This window comes from Astatotilapia calliptera, chromosome 15 (genome assembly GCF_964374335.1).
Source record: "Astatotilapia calliptera chromosome 15, fAstCal68.1, whole genome shotgun sequence".
In the NCBI taxonomy this organism is placed as follows: Eukaryota; Metazoa; Chordata; class Actinopteri; order Cichliformes; family Cichlidae; genus Astatotilapia; species Astatotilapia calliptera.
Genome location: NC_137436.1, coordinates 26,749,365 through 26,769,144, shown reverse-complemented (window position 1 = coordinate 26,769,144; position 19,780 = coordinate 26,749,365). Strand labels below are relative to the sequence as shown.

Sequence of the window (19,780 nt, the reverse complement as noted above, 5' to 3'; positions counted from 1 at the left end):
GGTGCACTCCAAAGAAGCGACCCTACTCTAAAACCCTGGTTTGAGAAGGTAACCGAGGTAGAGGGGGCTAGTCAAGGTCAGGTAAGCTGTCTTGCAGACACTGTTTACTTGATTAAAGGAGGCATCTTGTACCAGAGAAAGGGGAAGTGCGAAGCTGTGGCACTCCCACAACAGTTCAGAGACAAAGTTATGGATTTGGGTCATTCAATTCCATGGGCAGGTCATATGGCTTTTCACAAAACACTGAATAGGATCAGCAGCCGTTTTGTTTGGCCAGGGATGTATGTCCAGGTTTCTGAGTTTTGCCGTTCCTGTGAAAAATGTCAGTTGACCTCAGGTAAAGGAGTAGCATGAGCCCAGTTGCAACCGCTGCCAATTATTGAAACACCGTTTGAGAGGCTAGGCATGGATATCGTGGGCCCTTTAGAGAGGAGCTCCACAGGTCATCGCTACATATTAGTCATATGTGACTATGCAACACGGTTTCCTGAGGCCTTCCCACTCAGATCAATTAAAGCTCGTCACATTGCTAATTGTCTTCTGCAGCTTTTCTCTAGGGTAGGCATACCAAGAGAAATTCTGACGGATTGTGGAACGAACTTTCTATCAAAGTTTTTGCAGCAGGTTTATAAGCTGTTAGGGATAAAGGGACTTAAGACCACCCCGTATCACCCCCAAACGGACGGGCTAGTGGAGAGATACAACCAGACTCTCAAAAGTATGCTGCGCAAGTTTGTCTCTGACACAGGTGCTGACTGGGATCAATGGCTGCCATACCTTCTGTTCGCCTACCGGGAGGTCCCGCAGGTTTCCACTGGCTTCTCGCCTTTTGAACTTTTATACGGTCGCCAAGTGAGAGGCCCCCTGGATCTGCTTAAGGACTGCTGGGAGGAATCCAAAGCAGAAGGCGAAAACATCGCAGCCTACGTCATCACCATGAGAGAGAGGTTGGAGAAAATGGCATCATTGATGCAAGACAACATGAAAGCTGCACAAAAACATCAAAAGACTTGGTATGATCAGAAGGCCAGGGATAGGGTCTTCCTTCCAGGTCAGAAAGTACTGTTATTGCTTCCCACCAGCGATAACAAGTTGCTGACAAAATGGCATGGACCATACGAGATCGTCAGACAAGTGAGTAAAGTCACTTATGAGCTGAATATGCCAGAAAGAGTTAAAAAATATCAGACATTTCACGTGAACTTGTTGAAGGAATTCCACAGCCGACAAGAGCCGGTCTATCAGTTACTGGTGCGTTCAGTTAAGGATGAGGAGGTGACTGAGAAGTTCTTTCCAACTAACATTCAAGTTTGTGCTTCAGTTGACCTTTCTCATTTGTCTCCTACTGAGCAGGCTGATATAAAACCACTCGTGGACCCACAGCTCTTTCGAGAAACACCAGGTTTCACATCACTGGTTCAGCATAAGATACGGGTGAAGGAGGATGCACCCGTTCGACAAAAGAGCTACAGAATTCCAGAACGGTTGGTGCCAGTGCTGCAGAAAGAAATAAAACTGATGTTGGACCTGGGAATCATTGAGGTGTCAAGTAGTGAGTGGTGCAGCCCGATTGTTTTGGTACCAAAGAAAGATGACACCCTGAGATTCTGTATTGATTTCAGATATTTGAATGCAGTATCCAAGTTTGATCCCTACCCAATGCCCAGGGTGGATGACCTGCTGGAGAGAGTTGGATCAGCAATGTACATTACAACACTTGATTTGTGTAAAGGATACTGGCAAGTGGCTTTGGCACCAGAAGCAAGAGAGCTGACAGCCTTCAAAACTCCGTTTGGTATGTACCAATTTAAAGTCATGCCATTTGGTCTTCAAGGTGCACCAGCGACATTCCAACGATTAATGGACCATGTACTGAGAGATGTGTCAGCATTCTCTGCAGCATATCTGGATGACGTGGTGGTGTACAGCCAGTCCTGGGAAGCACATGTCATTCACCTACAGAAGGTGCTACACTCCATCAGAATGGCTGGACTGACTATCAATCCCAAGAAGTGCTCCATAGCCAAGAGAGAAGTGGAGTACTTGGGCTGTGTAGTTGGCTCTGGGAAGATAAAGCCGCAGGTTGGAAAGATTGAAGCAATTCAGTCCTTCCCAGTTCCGACAACTAAAAGGAAGGTGAGAGGTTTTCTGGGTCTAGTAGGCTGGTACCGGAAATTCATACCTTCTTTTGCAGAGCGATCCACTGTACTTAATAACCTCACAAAAGGCTCAGCCCCTAACAAAGTGCGTTGGACGGAAGACTGTGAGCGAGCATTCAGAGACCTCAAGGAAGCAGTTTCCACACATCCAGTTCTACACAGTCCAGACTTCAACAAGCCATTCATCTTGCAAACTGATGCTTCGGGAGTTGGCCTTGGTGCTGTCCTTCAGCAAGAGGTGGATGGTGAAAGAAGGCCTGTGGTGTTTCTGAGTCGGAAACTACTCGACAGGGAGACGAGGTACTCGACGGTGGAGAAAGAGTGCTTGGCCATGAAATGGGCTATTGAGGCCTTGAGGTATTATCTTCTGGGACGTCACTTCACTCTGGAGACTGATCATCGTGCCCTCCAGTGGTTGAACCGCATGAGGGATGCGAATGCCCGCATTGCAGGATGGTACCTGTCTCTGCAGCCTTATGACTTTACGGTCCAGTATAGGCCGGGGAAGTCAAATGTGGTTGCTGATTGTTTATCTAGGATGACAGAGGACTGAAGCACTTCGCGCTTAAGAGAGGGAGGAGGAAATGTAAGGAAGAGGACTCCCTTACTGCATTTATTTATATTGTATTGTCTGTATAGCACTTTAGAGCACACCTTTCACTTTATTAAAAGCACCTTATCGGGTCACGTGGTACGCCCGCCCAAGATGGCAGCTTAAGTGGGAGACGCGCACTCCTCTTCCCCCGAAACCTCGTTAAAAATAGGTTAGAGCTGGTTATTTGTCTTATTTGGGATCTGCCCTGGTAAATTCAGTGGAAGGAGTCAGAAGAATCATTACGTTTTACGCAACGATTCGATTATGCCGCGAGGAAAAACACACAACACTCAGGCTACTTCACTAACTACTATGGCGGAGACACCTGATGGAGTCGATGCCAGGTGTCCTTCCCAAGATGGTGTGGCGGCCGAGCTGACTTCTATAAGATCTCTGCTTGAGCAGGTAGCACAAGACATGACGGCGGTGAAAGGTGGTATCGAGTCTCTCAAGGAAGCTGTGAACAGTTTGGGTGTGAGAGTGGATGAAACAGAGACAAGAATTTCTCGATTGGAGGACGAAGAGGCTAAAGCCAGCTCAATATGTAAGATCTTGAAGATACAGAACCAGCGGCTGCAGGAAAAAGTAACGGCGCTTGAGGGTTCCTCACGGCGCCAGAATATTAGAATATCGGGTATTAGAGAAGGATCCGAAGGCAGTAATATTGAGGATTACGTGAAGAATCTGCTGTCTGAAGCTCTGGACATTGAGATGGGAGATTACTACGAAATAGATAGAATCCATCGAGTGGGGCCAGCTTTTCCGAAGCCCAATGCGGACTCCAGACCGAGACACATTATTGTTCGCTTCCTACGGGATAAAGCCAAGATGTCCGTGCTGGCGGCTGCCAGAAAAAAGGGGCAGATCGTTTGGAAAGGCATGAGAGTTCTTTTTTTCCAGGATTACGCTCAGGAGGTACAAGAAAAACGCAGGAAGTTTGATGAGGTGCGCCGCTTGTTGCAACAGTACAAGATTGGCTATTCTCTTCGTTTTCCGGCTGTTATGACTTTTTCAGTGGATAACCAGTATCATCAGTTTTCCAACCCAGCTGAGGCTAAGCAATTTCTAAGCGGCCTGGATTTGGTTAACATTCCGGGTGATGTAGATTAAGAGGATTTGATAAGCTATGGGTTGGTTTACTTCTGAGGGGGGGGGAGACGTAAGGAGGGACACCATCTGGGAATTTTTTTTGAGTGCCACGGACCTGCGTTTTTTTTTTTTTTTTTTTTTTATGTTTTCATGTTCTTTTTTTTTTTTTTTTTTTTTTCTCGTGTTTGGTTTTGTTGTTGGTTTTGATGGTATGGTACCAACTGTCCTGTATAGACCTAATTTTTGGATCATTGGGTTGTCTCATGTTACTGGCTCTAAGAGTTGTTATATGGGTAAATGGGATATTCCTCTGGATAAATTTGTATAATAATTCGGCTCACATGGTGTTATGGAGTTATGTAAAATTGTGTCGTGGAATATAGCGGGTTGTCATAATGTTATTAAAAGGAAGAAAATCCTCACATATCTGAAACAGAAAAAGACTGATATAGCCCTGATTCAGGAGACCCATCTTGATGAGGCCGAATCATTAAAGCTTAAAAGAGACTGGGTGGCGCAAGTTTATTTTAGTGCATTTTCGGCTAGAAAAAGAGGGGTGGTCATATTGATTAGAAGAAACTTGGATTTTCAGGTCTTTAAGCATTATACAGATCAGGAGGGTAGATGGGTGGTTTTGGATGCATGTTTACAGGGGCGGAAAATGACATTGGTCAATATATATGCTCCTAATTCTCCTCAGCCACAATTTTTTCATGAAGTCTGTAACATGGTGCGGACTATAGGTAACACACACATTGTAATTGGGGGAGATTTTAACCGGGTCAGGGATGTCTTATTGGATAAATCTTCTTGTACTGGACTAAGCAAGGACCCAACAAACGCTGCGGTGGACGTGATGTCAGAGGAACTGAGTCTAGTAGATATATGGAGACTTCTTCATCCTCAAGAAAGAGATTATACCTTTTTTTCGCATCCTCACTCAACCTACTCCAGGATAGATTACTTTTTGGTGTCCCGTTCTTTGGCAAGTCAAACTATTGGGTCCTCTATTGGTAACATTGCTATATCGGATCATGCTCCCATTGACCTTGTTCTTACTGACACTGATAATATTAAACCGTCACCTAGGTGGCGCTTGAATAACTCAATACTGAAGAATAAGGGTCATTGCGAATGTATAAGGGAAATGATAAAGGAGTTTTGGTTGTACAATGAGGGCTCTATTGACGACGTTGGAATGACCTGGGATGCTTTTAAGGCCTATTTGAGGGGGCGCCTTATTCAATATTGCTCCTTGATTAAAAAAGCTGAGAGGGATAAGCTGATGAAGTTGGAACAGGATATCAAGGAGCTTGAAAAACAACATATGTTGCTCCCAGAGAGGGACTTATGGAACAAATTAATTAAATTTAAATTTGAGATGAATAGCATATTGGAGAAAAAAGTGGAATATGCAATGTTTTGTCTAAATCAGAAGTACTTTGAACAAGGGGAGAGAACAGGTAAAATGTTGGCACACAGGGTTAAGCAGATAAAATCTAGTAACCTTATACCATCTATTTTTGATCCTAGTAATAATAATAAGTTGACTACTAGTAAAAAAGAAATAAATGATATTTTTACTAAATATTATCAGGAGCTGTACACTTCTAATGGACTGGTGGAGGAACAGAGGCTGTCAGATTTCTTCTCTTCTATTAAAATTCCCAGCCTGTCGGAAGATCAAAGAAGTATATTAGAAGGTAAGATTACATTAATTGAAGTTAAGCAGGCAATCGGCAGCCTTAGAGTGGGTAAATCTCCAGGTAATGATGGATTTCCATCAGATTTTTATAAGGTGTTTGTGGACGAACTAGCTCCAAGACTACTGTCGGTATATCAAGATGCGTTTCAAAGAGGGAGACTACCGTTTAGTATGCGATCGGCAGTGATCACGTTATTACATAAAAAAGGGAAAGACCCACAGCATTGTGGGAATTATCGCCCAATTTCATTAATTAATGTGGATGAAAAAATTATTTCTAAGATATTAGCTTTTAGGCTTGAAAAAGTTCTTCCGTATTTGGTGCATAGGGATCAGGTTGGTTTTGTGAAAAATAGAAGCTCTGCGGATAATCTACGTAGGATATTGCATATACTCTGGAAGAGCAGGACTAAGCTAGACCCTGTCGTTGCCTTCTCTTTGGACGCAGAGAAAGCTTTTGATAAAGTTGAGTATCCTTTTCTGTTTCATACCTTGAAGAGATTTGGTTTCGGTCCCTTTTTTAGGCAGTGGATTCAGGTGGTATACACAGATCCAATGGCTACAGTTATTACCAATGGGATAATGTCACCCTCATTTTCGTTAAGTCGGGGTACTAGACAAGGTTCACCCTTATCACCTCTCATTTTTGCTCTGTTTTTGGAGCCTTTAGCCATAGCTTTACGTGAATGTAAGAAAATTAGAGGGGTGGATTTGGGTCAAGAAGAACATAAAACTTTTTTGTATGCAGATGATATTTTACTGATTTCAACTAACCCAGAACAGGCCGTTCCTGCAATTTCCTCAATTATTGATTCTTTCTCTGTAATCTCTGGATACACTATAAATTGGTCTAAGTCTGAAGCTATGCCTATTTCTAAATTGTGTCCGCCTGTTATGAGGAGTTCATGGCATTTCAAGTGGATGCCCGAGGGTCTGACTTATTTGGGGATTAAATTGACCCCTGGTTTAGACAACATAATGAAAGTAAATATTTCCCCAGTGATTCAAAACATCCGTTCGCTGTTGCAGAATTGGGTTAAAATAAATCTGTCCCTTTTGGGCAGAATTAATTTGGTGAAGATGATTATTGCCCCTAAACTTCAGTACTTTCTTCACATGTTACCGATAGCAGTCCCACATAATTTGCTAAAGCTTTATAATACATGTGTAGAGGGTTTTGTGTGGGCAGGTAAAAAGCCATTGTTCAATCGGTCTAAATTATATGCTGCTAAAGAGAGTGGTGGGTTGGCATTGTCTAAGATGGTCTGGTATCATTATGCTTTCTCCCTCTCTCAGTTAGTTAAGATACATAATTCCTCTACTGATAAGCCATCATGGGTTGGGATTGAGGAAAGTCTTGTGGCCCCTTCGTCTTTAGAGGCCTTCCTTACTCAGAAGGGAAGGCCAGTACCGTTTAAAGATCCAGTACTGTCTTTCATGCAAGAGACCTGGCTTAGAGCTCACCAATATACCAACAGCAGCCCTTATCTCACCGCTAGAGCCTCTATTTGGTATAATAAGAAAGTATTAATAGGTAAGAAACCGGTCTGGTGGGAGGCCTGGGCTAGGACAGGTATTAATCAGATGGGGGACCTATTTGGGCAGACTGGCATGAAATCGTTTGCAGAAATCAGACGAGAATTCAATTTGGATCCAAGGGAAATTTGGAGGTTTTTTCAAATAAGACATTGTATTAAAGCCATTTTGAAAAATAATCTAGACCCTCCATCTAGTGTTCAGAAGATGTTTGCAACCCCTGACAATAACAGAATCAGGGCATCTAAATTTTATGGGAGCTTCAGAGAGGCACACGCTCCCAGTTTGGGGGGATTGAGGCGGTGTTGGGAGAAAGATCTGGGTATCCAGATCTCAGAGGACAGTTGGAAGATGCTGATCTCATCATGGTATGTCTGCTCACCTGAAACACAGTCTCAACTTATCCAGTACAAGTTGCTTCACAGAAACTATTGGACACCCAGTAAATTAGTCAGGTTGAAGCTCGCAGATAAGGACATTTGTTGGAAATGTCAGCAGGAAGTCGGGACTCTAGTTCATATGTTGTATACATGTCGGAAAAATGATTATTTGTGGGATGGGATCATCAACTTGGTGAATGATATTTTTAAACTTAATCTTTCTAAATCTCCAGCTATATGCGTCCTGGGCCTACTACCTGACGATAACATTCTCTCAAAAAAACAGAGATTGTGGATGCGTCTGGCTTTTATAACTGGTTGCAGGGTAATTCTTAGGCATTGGAAGTCATCCAGCCCCTGTTCTTTCAAGGAATGGACCGAACAAATGTCTAGGATGGCATCATATGAACGGGTTATGTATAGAATGAAGGGAAGAGAAGATATTTTTGAGCAGGTCTGGGGTCCCTTTTTGCGGTACATTGACAATGTCTCTTAGACATTATGATAAATGGTCTCTTAGAGGGATATTTCATGTGTCATTGGTATTTTGGTTGTTGTCTTTTTTTTTTTTTTTTTTTTTGCACCAGGGGGTTTTACCCTTATTCGTTTTTGTTTTTGCTGATGTTCTCCAGGAGGCGGTGTATTATTTTGTTTCTCCTGGGTTTTATTTATTTTATTTATTTATTTATTTATGTAATTTTTTTTTTTTTTTTTTTTTTTTTTTTTTGTGTGTTGTTTGTTTGCTTGTCTTAGTTTGTTTGTTTGTTTAGAAATGGACAGAGAACTGACAGTATGATTATTGCAGTTGTATATTTATTTATTAATGTTTCTGTCCATCCAAAAATATTAAAAAAAAAAAAAAAAAAAAAAAAAGCACCTTATCAAGCAATTTATGAGCATTGCACTTTAAGCATGGATTTGCACACAAGAAGTTTAAATATTTATTGACTATTTATTGGGAATTTTAAAATCAGTTGGTGGCCTTATTTCAGATCCTGCACAGCTGCTCCTCGTCAAGGAATGTGGTGGTTGTCTGTCAGGAGAGAAGAATGGTGATTGAGATTGTGATTAAGGTTTACCAATAAGGAAAACTAATGCAAATGTGTGTGTGTGAAATCTAGGGATAAAAGTGGTGCAAATAAGTGTTTGTAAGTTAATGATTACTCACCTTTCTTGCCTGTGTCCTCTTCAAGGTGTTTGGGCAAATGTTTCCCCGGGGGTCCAGACACCATTTAAAGGTTCCGGGAGAGACCATTGGTAAAGAGAGTGTGGTGAATCTTTTTGTGCTTGGGTTTCTGGGTTTTTATAATATTGGGTTTGGTGTAACATTAAAGTGTGAAGTATTTATTAATATGTAAATGTAAAAATGTATTTATGTATTTATTTATTCTTATTGATATATTGTATACTGTGGTGGAAGGTTGGGATTTAAGAATTTACCTGAGAGTGGAATAATGGTTAAGTCTGTGACAGCTGAACATATTTAAGGCTGCCAGTTGTCATTAGAGGATGGATTTTTGTGTTGTGAAGAAGCTCGACAAGTTAATTGTTTTAAGGAGAGCCATATAGCAAGTAAATACTTTGTTCCACTACACTTTCCTTGGTCTGTCTCACTGTGTTTCCAGCCGCTAAGGGCTGCCCTGTTGCAGGGGGTGATCGTGGCTCAAGAGTTGGCAGTTCGTTTTGTAATCAGAAGGTTGCTGGTTCGAGCCCCGGCTCTGACAGCCTTGATCATTGTGTCCTTGGGCAAGACACTTCACCCGTTGCCTACTGGTGGTGGTCAGAGGGCCCGGTGGCGCCAGTGTCCGGCAGCCTCGCCTCTGTCAGTGCGCCCCAGGGTGGCTGTGGCTACAATGTAGCTGCCATCACCAGTGTGTGAATGGGTGAATGACTGGATGTGTAAAGCACTTTGGGGTCCTTAGGTACTAAGTAAAGTGCTATACAAATACAGGCCATTTACCATATTTAATACTAAGTAAAATTTTGATTACGTTCAGTTTACAATATTAAGTAAATGGAACAAAATTTTGGATTAACTGACCATCTATATTTCAGTTACATTGACCAAGCATGTCAGTGTTATTTACTCAATTTTTTCATGTTTGTGTAATGACTACAATTATTCATTTCAAATTAATATGTTTAAGCTTTAGTTATTCAATTGATCAAGTATATTGAACAGATTTGACTGGTTTCAAATCTACTCAATATTTTTAAGTGTAAAAGTGTTGCCTCGAAAATTTTAAGTAAATGTCAGTTTTAGTTTTTAGAGTGAACCACTCCTTGTAACTAAGGTATGAAGTGAAACATGCTGAACATCTCTCCACCCTCTGCCAGTGGCCAAAACATTAAACTTTCAGAATGTGGACAAAAGCTGACATTATGGTTGCTACCCCCATCTTTCATATGGGGGTAACATAACATGGACTGAACCACCACTCACAACCACTAGCACTTTATATAGCCTCTGTAGGAATTATATGTCACTTTTTTGGGTTTTTAAAAAAATATTTTTATTGAAAAAAGAAAACAGTACTTGCATGCAAGTACTGTTGTTAGTACTGTACTTATATCTGATAACATTTGGATAATTAAATGCAAATCAAAAGAATCATGTTGTATTAGCTGAATATCATAATGTTGATCTAACTAACCTTGTTGACTTAAATTGAGAAGACTAAATAAAACCTACTCAACCAAAACAAGCTCTACTTACTTTAAGAAATAACATGTTGTATTTACTCCACCCAGTTATGTCAACCGGTTCCACACAACTGGGTTAGTGAAATATAAAATGTATGATACATTTAATTTGAACAAGAAATTTTAAGTAAATCTGATAAATCTACTCACCCAAAACACGCTCTACTGAAACTATAGGATTAAATCACTTTAACAGAATTGCAACTTACTCTATTTAGGTTGTAAATTAAATAAATCGAACACAAGTTTATTCAGTTAACCTAACTTTAATAAGACTTTGTGTAAAACTTCTTGAAGCACACTTTGAGCAATTCAAATGCTTCTAGATCTTTTTTCATAAACAATCTTTACATATATTCAACTGCATTTTAAGTGCAGGAAGACAAGATACAGAATGTCACGTTAAACTGAAATGATTAAAACTGGAAATTGTTGTGATTCCAACATTTTTAACATCAACATGACTTAATTTAAACTTGATTTGGCTACAATGAAAAGCCCACAATACAGCCCTGCAAACAGCAGGTAGAAATTACTTTAGTGTCATTTTTGTCCATATTTAGAAAAATAACCTTTGCTTCAAAACTTCAACTGAAGTCCAAAGTTAGGAGCAGTCTTTTTCAGTATAGTTGGATGTTGGTAAAAGTTCAAGAACAAAGAACGCAGAAAAGTGAAAGGCCTTGCAGAAGTTCTTGTGGCAATTCAAACACAACAGTTTATAAAGTGCAAAGAGAAGGGTTCGAGAACCTTAAAGTTCAGTGTCCTCTATAGTTCAGTGCAGGCTGTTTCACTCAAGCAGTTTGTTTTTCAGAACCTGCACCTTCATGGATAGGTTGTTCCCATCCAACTCCATCAGCACCTTCTGAAGAAATTCAAATGTGTATTTCAGGTGCTTTGGGTAGCTCAGATTTAGACTGTAGATTAGTCCAAGCAGGAGGGCACAACCCTTTGGCACATCACTAAGAGCTTGCAGCACAGTGCATCCTTCTATGATGACACCAATGTCCTCAGGTGTATCTGCAGAGTCTGCTTCTTCATGTCTGACAACATAGACTCCCAAAGTCAGCTGCTCCGTTTCTCTGCTTGCTCCAAGATCCACATCCTTTAAATAAAAGAAAAAGATAAGTTAATTGCATACATATACATATGAACAAGTAAGTCCACCTTCCATTTCCAATCCTAAATTAAAAAAAGGAAAATAACTGATCGTTTTCCTTTTTTAACTTACCAAGAATTCTTTGAACAGGTCATCTGGCTTTTCATTTAAGTAGACACAGACAGCTTTCAGAATGCATTCCCGTCGAACATCAACGCTGGGATTCTGGTGGAGATAAGAACTCAATATGAGAGAAGTTTCCTATTTTGGTTCCTTTCAACCTCTTTACAAAACAAAGTCAAAAATATTAACACATAATCCAGGTAAGTGATTAAGCAATGTTTCATAACGCACATCAGTGACGTGCAGTGAGGTTCATGATTGGTAAGGCACTGACTCCTCTGTGTCAGATTAACAAATATATGAACCCAAAAATCGAAGCTTTTCAATTTTGATATTACGTGAAAGCTTTCATTTTTGCATCCGAAGCTTCTCGGATGAGAGGTGAAACGTCTTCAAGCAACTTGAAGAAGTCCAGACGCTTTTCTTTCCAAGCTCCTTAGATAACAATAAGAGTTACAATAAAACATCATAATAGTATTTTTGCCTATAAATCTATCAATGCAGCCTCACAAATACTGCAAATTAAACTTTGCAAATGTGCTATTTAGACAAACCAGCAGTTATTTATCTTGTTGAATTGATGATAAGTTTGACATTAATGGAAGTAATAGTCTCAACTAAATTATCATTTTTTTTTTTTAGAGGTTTGAAAGCAGTCTATCATTTTAATCACATAGAACGTGTGTTATCACAATATTGATAAGCGATGCAATAAGTGCCCAGCCCTACAGAAGATGCATTAAAATTTATTTAGGTTTGGTGTGTCTCATTTTTTGTGTGTAGTAAATAAATTGGTCAAATGACTTGGAAGCAATTATAGGAAAATCATTAATTTTACATCAATTTATTAATTTATAAATAAGAGATGCATTCAAATAAAATTGGTGCGTCTCATTGCTCAGGACTGATTTGGTGTCAATTTGTCCTTTGTGAAATTTACTTATGTTCCCTAAGTGCGCTGCTTTATCCACTGTGTCAATGGCGCTCTCAGTGTAATGTGATTACACTGTGAATCCATATACGTGTACCTCTTATACATGTTGCCTTTAGGGTTCAGCACTGCCCTCCATCAGCCTCACTCCATGCATTTTTGCAGCACATTTATGACCAACAACATTAAACATGTAACACACATTCAACAAATAAATTAGGTCTGCATCAAGTCATCATCTGTATTACATGTGTAACCAAACATGTATGTTGGCGATTTAGAGAAACAGCAGAGGGATTGCGCATGTGTGTGTCCGTGGTGAGACACAGCATCATCATTGCCCCCTCTCAGCGTTTTACCTTGTATTTGAACAGAAAATCTGTAATGACGGCAATTTTGACCATAAAAATATTGAAATCACACAGAAAGCAAATTTAAAATCTAGTGTACAAATTGAATTTCTCTTTTGTTAGTATTTTACTTCTAATTAAGGTGCCTCACTTGACTGCATGTCACTGATTCACATGTATCCACAAAATATTCAAATACACAAAATTTCAGTTGAAAAAAATTTCTGAGTAATGACAGACACAGAAGTTGAAGCATTCAAATAATTTCAGAGCTCAATCAAGGTAAACTAAAATACATACCCCATCCATGGCTGCCATGATTAAGTTGATATTGCGTTTAGCTGTCCCCCCTTTCTTTTTGAACACTCTAAGAAGGTGGTCAGCGTAGTGGTCCAGCTTGGCCATGAAAGTCGACAACAAAGGGACCATGGTGATGCGGGTGAACTCCGCAACAACCTGAAACATATTAAAAATTACAACTAGAGAGTATTCTCTATTACCGTAATTGTCGGGCTATAAGCCGCTACTTTTTGCACAAGCTTTGAACCTTGCGGCTTTTAGTCAGGTGCGGCTTTTCTATGGATTGTCCATGATTTTTGTGATATCGTAAGACGATTTGTTTTATTTGTTCCGCTGTTGTACGGCACTACGTTGCCTGGCGGAAGGGCATGTGATCAGACACACAGTATCGGGGTTCAAGAGTGGTATGTTGGTCACATGTCCATCCGCCAGGAAACATAGTGCCGTACAAGTAGCGCGAAAAACAAACTTCAAAGTAGCGCTACGCGTTCAGCAGGAGGCGTGGATGACGAGCGGTGATAAACTTGCGAAAAGCAAGTTATGCTCAACTCCACCAGTGGAATCTGACAGCGTGGAAAAGTGTGAAAACATCCATGATCACCAACAGATTTCGAAGGGCTGGACTGCTGCATGATGGAGAGGAGGACACCGCCAAGGCCCTTCAGAGGGTGTTCGACTCTGACACTGACAACGAGGATTTGTTTGGGTTTGAAAGTGACAACGAAGGAAAGAAGCGGAGAGTGGATGAGTAGCCATCCTGAGCCTGTTCGTTTCCGACACTGGAGAAGAGGACTTTGGTGGTTTTAGTGCGCAGGAAGAAGAGAAAGATGGTGGTGAATGACTAACTTTTCTTTTTGTTAAAGCCGTGTCACTGCACCTGAGCCTAAAAGGTAGTGAGAATCTATTTTTCTGGTGTACTGTAGGTTATTGTTATGTACTACATTTGTTACTCATTTATGAAGCACAGTACATGTTTCGTACTTGTAATTACCGCTACTTGTACATATACCTAAAAAGTTATGCAAATATGTACCCATAACTTGTTTTTCAAAATATTAATAAAAGGGGCGTGTCTCCAAACAGCCATCTCTTTCCTGACAATTCCCTTTGTGCATATTCTCTTACATATGATAAGTCAACATTGAAACACCTGCGGCTTTTAGTCAGGTGCGGCTAATGTATGTACAAAACAGGATTTTCCCCTGATTTTAGCTTGTGCGGCTAATATTCAGGTGCGCTTTGTGGTCCGGGAAATACGGTAATTTTATTAGAGGCCACATGCAAGAATGTTACAACTTTCAGTCAAACATTTTGTATCTTTTAAAATTAACAGTTTACAGTACTTTGTTCTTCTTCGCCTTGAGGCAACTTTTGTTGTGATTTGGTGCTATATAAATAAAATTGAATAGAATTCAAATACAAGTTCTTATAAGAATGACTTGCAATAACAAAGTTAGTAAGAATTACCTCAGTCTCTGAAAACAGGGCAGGCCATCTGTTTTTGACCTCTGCAATGAATAGCATGTCTTTGATGATTTCCTGTCTTCGGTAGGCAAAGGTTTTTTCCATTTTTCTTTTTATTAGTTGATCATTATTCTTCTTTTTGACCTCTAGTAGAAGAGCTTTCCTTTCTTCCTCAAGGCTCTCTTTAGTTTCACCTGGTGGATAATCCGGACAGAAGTTGACTTCTGCCTTCCGTGGCTTCTTCACCTGGTTGGGACCTGGACCCATGCCACTTCGCTTTTCTTTCACTGAATTAATGGTCAGCTCTTGGCAGCCGATGTTCCTTAGTCTAGTTCGATAGTTTGCCATTTTGTATTTCAGGCTGATTTTCCATCCATAATAGCCAGTGACTGAACCTTGCTCCTTTAAGCATGGATATTTTGTTATCAAGGCCTCCGCTACATTATCAAATTCTGCGCTGGAAGGATAGATTTTGTATTTGACCATTTCTGATGCCAGACTTTGCAATATATCAGATTTGAGTTTGGTACTTGGATGCAGAAGAGTACCATTGTTAAGGAAGGCTTGGTTTCCTTGTTCTAACTGAAACTGCACCTCATAACTAAACTCAGGTATTTGGAATTTCAAGGGCCATGGTTGTGATCTCAGTGAAGAATCTAATGAGGTAGATTCAGCAGAAGAAAGAATGTCTGTATCAGCTAGAGAACATGGGGTGGAACAGTCATCTCTTTCCTGGGGTGTGGCATTGAGGGAGACTACATCCGACTCAACTGGCAAGTAAACAACTTTAACTGTGGACTTGTCTTTGATTTCTGAAGGCAGTGTCAAGTTCACAAACTCGTTGTCAGATTCAATGTCTCTGTACTGAAGCCTGAAGTTTCCAGTCAAACCAAATTGCCTTCTAATTTCTTCCTTAAGGTACTCTAGTGAACTGGGTATCCCATTGGGAAGAGATAATTTTGATGCGTTGTCCTCTCCAAGAATGATTCTTAAAGTTGCAGCCATCTTGTTTTCATTCTGGAAAACAAAAAAAACCAAACAACTTTTCTTTTCATTTTGGTGGAATTTATTTGCAGCTAAATTACCCGTTAATGTTTCTTAATGAAAACCAATCTAAAATTTAATTTTTAAGCCTAGTTTATACTTCTTCGTCAGTGTGGGCACAGAGACGTGCCGTGTCATTTTGCGCAAGGCAAGCACCCTGTAGCAAGGACGGACAGAGACATGCCCAAGTTTTTAGATAAATATCAAACTCCATGGACAGCGCAAGCCTGTGATTGGTCAGCTAACTACTTCATTTCAGGAAAGTCACTCTTCCGGTTTTCTCATCTCACAAAAACAGCGATTTAAGAGGTAAAGAGAGAGTAGAAAGCAGAGTTCTACCATGGAGCCGATTGAAGAACATCTAGCTGATGAAGTCTGACAATACAAGCTTTAAACAATCGGTCCCGGAAAGATTAAAAGATAGCGAGTCACATGAGTTGTGCCAGTCTCAAGAAGCAATGCACCACCTTGCTGCCCTGGCAAATTGCTTTGAAACAGTCACAAAGCAGCAGAGAAGTTTGAAAGGATCAAAGCTCCGTCAGTGTGCCTGAGTGTATGTACTGGTCTCCTGGTGGAGAAGTATAAACTAGGCTTTGTGTTACAGTAAATGTGTCAAAGATCTGAAGTCACCACTAAGAAAAAATATAAAATAAAACTTACCAGCAACATGTACAAATCTTTTTAAGGTTACCATTCGTAGGGATCCAACTTTGTATTCAGCCAATGGATAGTGGTCAGCAAGTTCCTTCTGATCAACTGCTGCGAACTCTCTTGTTGGATGCAACTCAAAGGCTCGATAATGTTCTCTATAATCACTGCAAAAACCCACCTCCTTAATACTAGAAAAATACACTTATTTTTGGTGAAGATTTGCTTAAAACAAGTGAAATGTTGGTTGGCAAGATGGCGTCGTAGCGCAAACACCCGTCTCGCTGTGCTCCGGTGAGGTCCCCCGATTATCCGTCTAAAATACGTGTTCACCTGGTGAAACGTTACAAATGTGCGTGGGAGTAACTCTATAATGAGTCTGGACGACTATTTTTCTAAAATGCCTAACGTCAGGTCTAAGAAAAAGACAGCTCCGGTTGTGCAAGCTAGCGACATTGTGGGTCCTATGGCGGCTGAGCCTGAAGAAGCTAACGCCAGCGACACAGAAATCTCCGCTGACGCTGAGGAAACTGGGAGTGATATCGACCCGAATATCCTTGCGGCTCTGAGTAAGATAACTGACAGCATTACAACTTTATTGGATGTTAAAGTTGATACTGTGCTGGCCGCAATCCGTGAACAGACATCTCGGATCCAGGCTCTGGCGACACGGGTGGGAGACGCCGAGATACGGATTTCAGGCGTGGAAGACACGGCAGGTGTATTGCAGGCGAAAGTGGCTCGACTCGAAAAACAAGTAACTGACATGGCAGACCACATGGACGATTTAGAGAACCGCAGCCGCAGATGTAACCTTCGCCTGGTCGGGCTTCCCGAGGGCACGGAGGGAAATGATGTTGTCGCCTTCATGGAGTCATGGCTCCCCTCCTATCTCGAGCTCACAACTAAAAATGGGAAGATCAAACTAGACCGCGCTCACCGCTCTCTAGCACCGAGGCCGGGCCCCAGCCAGCGCGCCAGACCCATCATTATGAAGCTTCACAACTTTGCTGATAAACAACGTGTGATGGCCGCAGCTCGGCGCCTGGCTACGCAGCCGAACCAACCAACAAGTCGGATCAAAGTCTCCTTCTTTAATGATTATTCAGCGGCGGTAGCCAAGAAACGCAAGGCTTTCGACGAGGTGAAAAGCTGCCTGAGGAAGAAGAATGTGGATTATGTGCTTCTCTACCCCGCCACACTGAGGCTGTTTGCCAACGGCAAGGAGAAGAGATTTAACACACCGGAGGCAGCTGCGTCCTACGCGGACTCGCTGCCCTGAATCCCCGTAACCACCGGAGTACTCCTTTTCTTCACACTATGCCTTAATTAACCGGTGTGAGTACTTGCCGAATCTAGGCGTATATGACTCTTTTTTTTCGTCCTCGCTGCTTATAAGCGACCAGGTGAAATCTTCCACCCCATCGGGCACCGGACGGACTGTGTTTTCGTCTATGGGTAGGCGTGAGTTACGCGTGTGCAATGCCCTTCGGCTTTCCCGACGGGCAGGAGGAGATTGGTTTTTCCCTACATGTTTAGTAGGGCTGTTGCCAAATCACTGTTCTTTGAATGTTCCGTCACACAGCTCTTTCATGCCTTTTTTATTTTTATTTTATTTATTTATTTTTTCAACCAGGGTGTGGTGAACCCTTTGGCTCAATATGCTTTGTGTGATACATGAATAAGTCTAATAATGAGTAGGCTGCGAATATGCACCTGGAATGTACGAGGGGTTCACAGCCCTATTAAGAGGAGGAAGATATTTACTTGTCTAAGAAAGGACGGTGTAGATGTTGCTATGTTACAAGAGACACATCTTGATAATAATGAACACTTGAAGTTGCAACAAGGATTATATGGACAAGTGTTTTTTTCATCCTTCACTACAAGAAGTAGAGGAGTGGCAGTGTTGATTAGGAAAAATGTACCTTTTGTAGTAACTGATTGCGTTAAGGATCTGAAGGGCCGCTACGTGATAGTCAAAGGGATTTTGCAAGGCCAAAATATCTTATTACTGAATGTTTATTTTCCACCTGCCCACCCAACTACCTTTCTTACCAAAATGTTTCTGGAATTAGCCCCATTTCTTCCTAACTCTACCGTTATTATTGGTGGTGATTTCAACTTAATGTTAAATCCGCTTATGGACAGATTTCCACACAGCATTGCAACTTCTTCTCCTCAGGCCAAAGCGCTTCATGCTCTATGCGACGAGTTTGGACTTGTGGATGCTTGGAGATATACTCACCCCTCCGATAAGCAATACACATTTTTTTCGGCTCCGCATAGGTCCCAAACTAGAATTGATTACTTTTTTCTCCCGAAAACTGACTTAGGTTCAGTAGTATCGTGCGACATAACAAGTATAATCATCTCAGATCACGCTAGGGTAATCATGGATCTCGATCTTAAAGCTGCGCTTCATAGGTCCCGCCACTGGAGGCTTAATACCATTATTCTTAAGGATGAGGAATTTACCTCTCACTTCTCTGCAGAATTTAAAGCGTTTTTGGATATCAACACCCCCTCAGCTACTACTGCCTCTGTTTTGTGGGAAACATGCAAAGCTTATGCGAGGGGCCTAATTATTTCGTATTCTGCGACAAAGAAGCGACAACGGATGGAGGAACAAAAATCTTTAGAGAGCGAATTGATGGATAAGGAGAAAACATATATTGCCTCCCCATCACCACCATTATGGCAAGAAATAACCGCACTCAGGTCAGCGCTGAATTGCCTTCTTACCAGAGATGCAGAGAAGAAACTTAAATACACCAGACAGAGGTTCTACGAGCATGGAGATAAGGCCGGTAAATGTCTGGCGTACTATGTTAAGAAGCGCGCAGAATCGAATACCATTGCAGCGATATCTGATGAAGGTGGCCACAAGATATATGAAAACAAACTGATAAATGACTGTGTTAAGAAGTTCTACGAAGCCTTGTACTCTTCTCAACAAGTCCCGGAGGGGGTGCAGCTGATGCATAATTTCTTCACCCAATTCGACTTACCAAATTTGTCAGAGGAACAGAAGACTGCCCTTAACAGCCCTATAACTAAGACCGAAGTCTTTAAGGCTATTAAATCACTGCGAAGTGGAAAGTCGCCAGGGCCTGATGGCTTCTGTTGTGAATTTTATAAACAGTTTCGGGATATTATTGTGGAACCGCTTCTTGATATGGTCAACCACTCCTTCATTACGGGTGAATTCCCGCAGACACTGAAGGAAGCCAACATTTCCCTAATTCTAAAGAAAGGGAAGTGTCCTGATTTGTGCGGATCCTATAGACCTATAGCCCTCTTGAATGTAGATAGGAAACTGCTTTCTAAAATTCTGGCCACCCGCTTAGAAAATTTTTTACCTGTGCTGATAAGGGAGGACCAGACAGGCTTTATAAAGGGTCGAAACTCAGCCACCAATGTTAGACGCTTACTGAACGCTATTGTAGCTTTCAAGCAAAAATCTATTGACGGCCTGGTGCTTTCTCTCGATGCGGAGAAAGCATTTGACAGAATTGAGTGGTCTTATTTGTTGTATACTCTGGGCAAATTCGGCTTAGGGGAGAATTTTATAAAATGGGTCAAAGTTATCTACAATAATCCACAGGCAGCAGTCCTGACTAATGGACTTAGGTCTGATTACTTCAACACTCATAG

At 41.3% G+C, this 19,780-nt stretch overlaps 1 long non-coding RNA gene across 1 annotated transcript; it reads right to left on the bottom strand.

Moving 5' to 3' along the window:
* Positions 1-10,511: 10,511 nt before the first annotated feature.
* Positions 10,512-11,565, bottom strand: LOC145420337 (uncharacterized). The gene is made up of 2 exons (XR_013901636.1): positions 11,396-11,565; positions 10,512-11,269 (listed from the first exon to the last, which is right to left on the bottom strand). It is a non-coding gene; the product is annotated as an uncharacterized LOC145420337 (long non-coding RNA).
* Between the last annotated feature and the right edge of the window lie 8,215 nt (positions 11,566-19,780).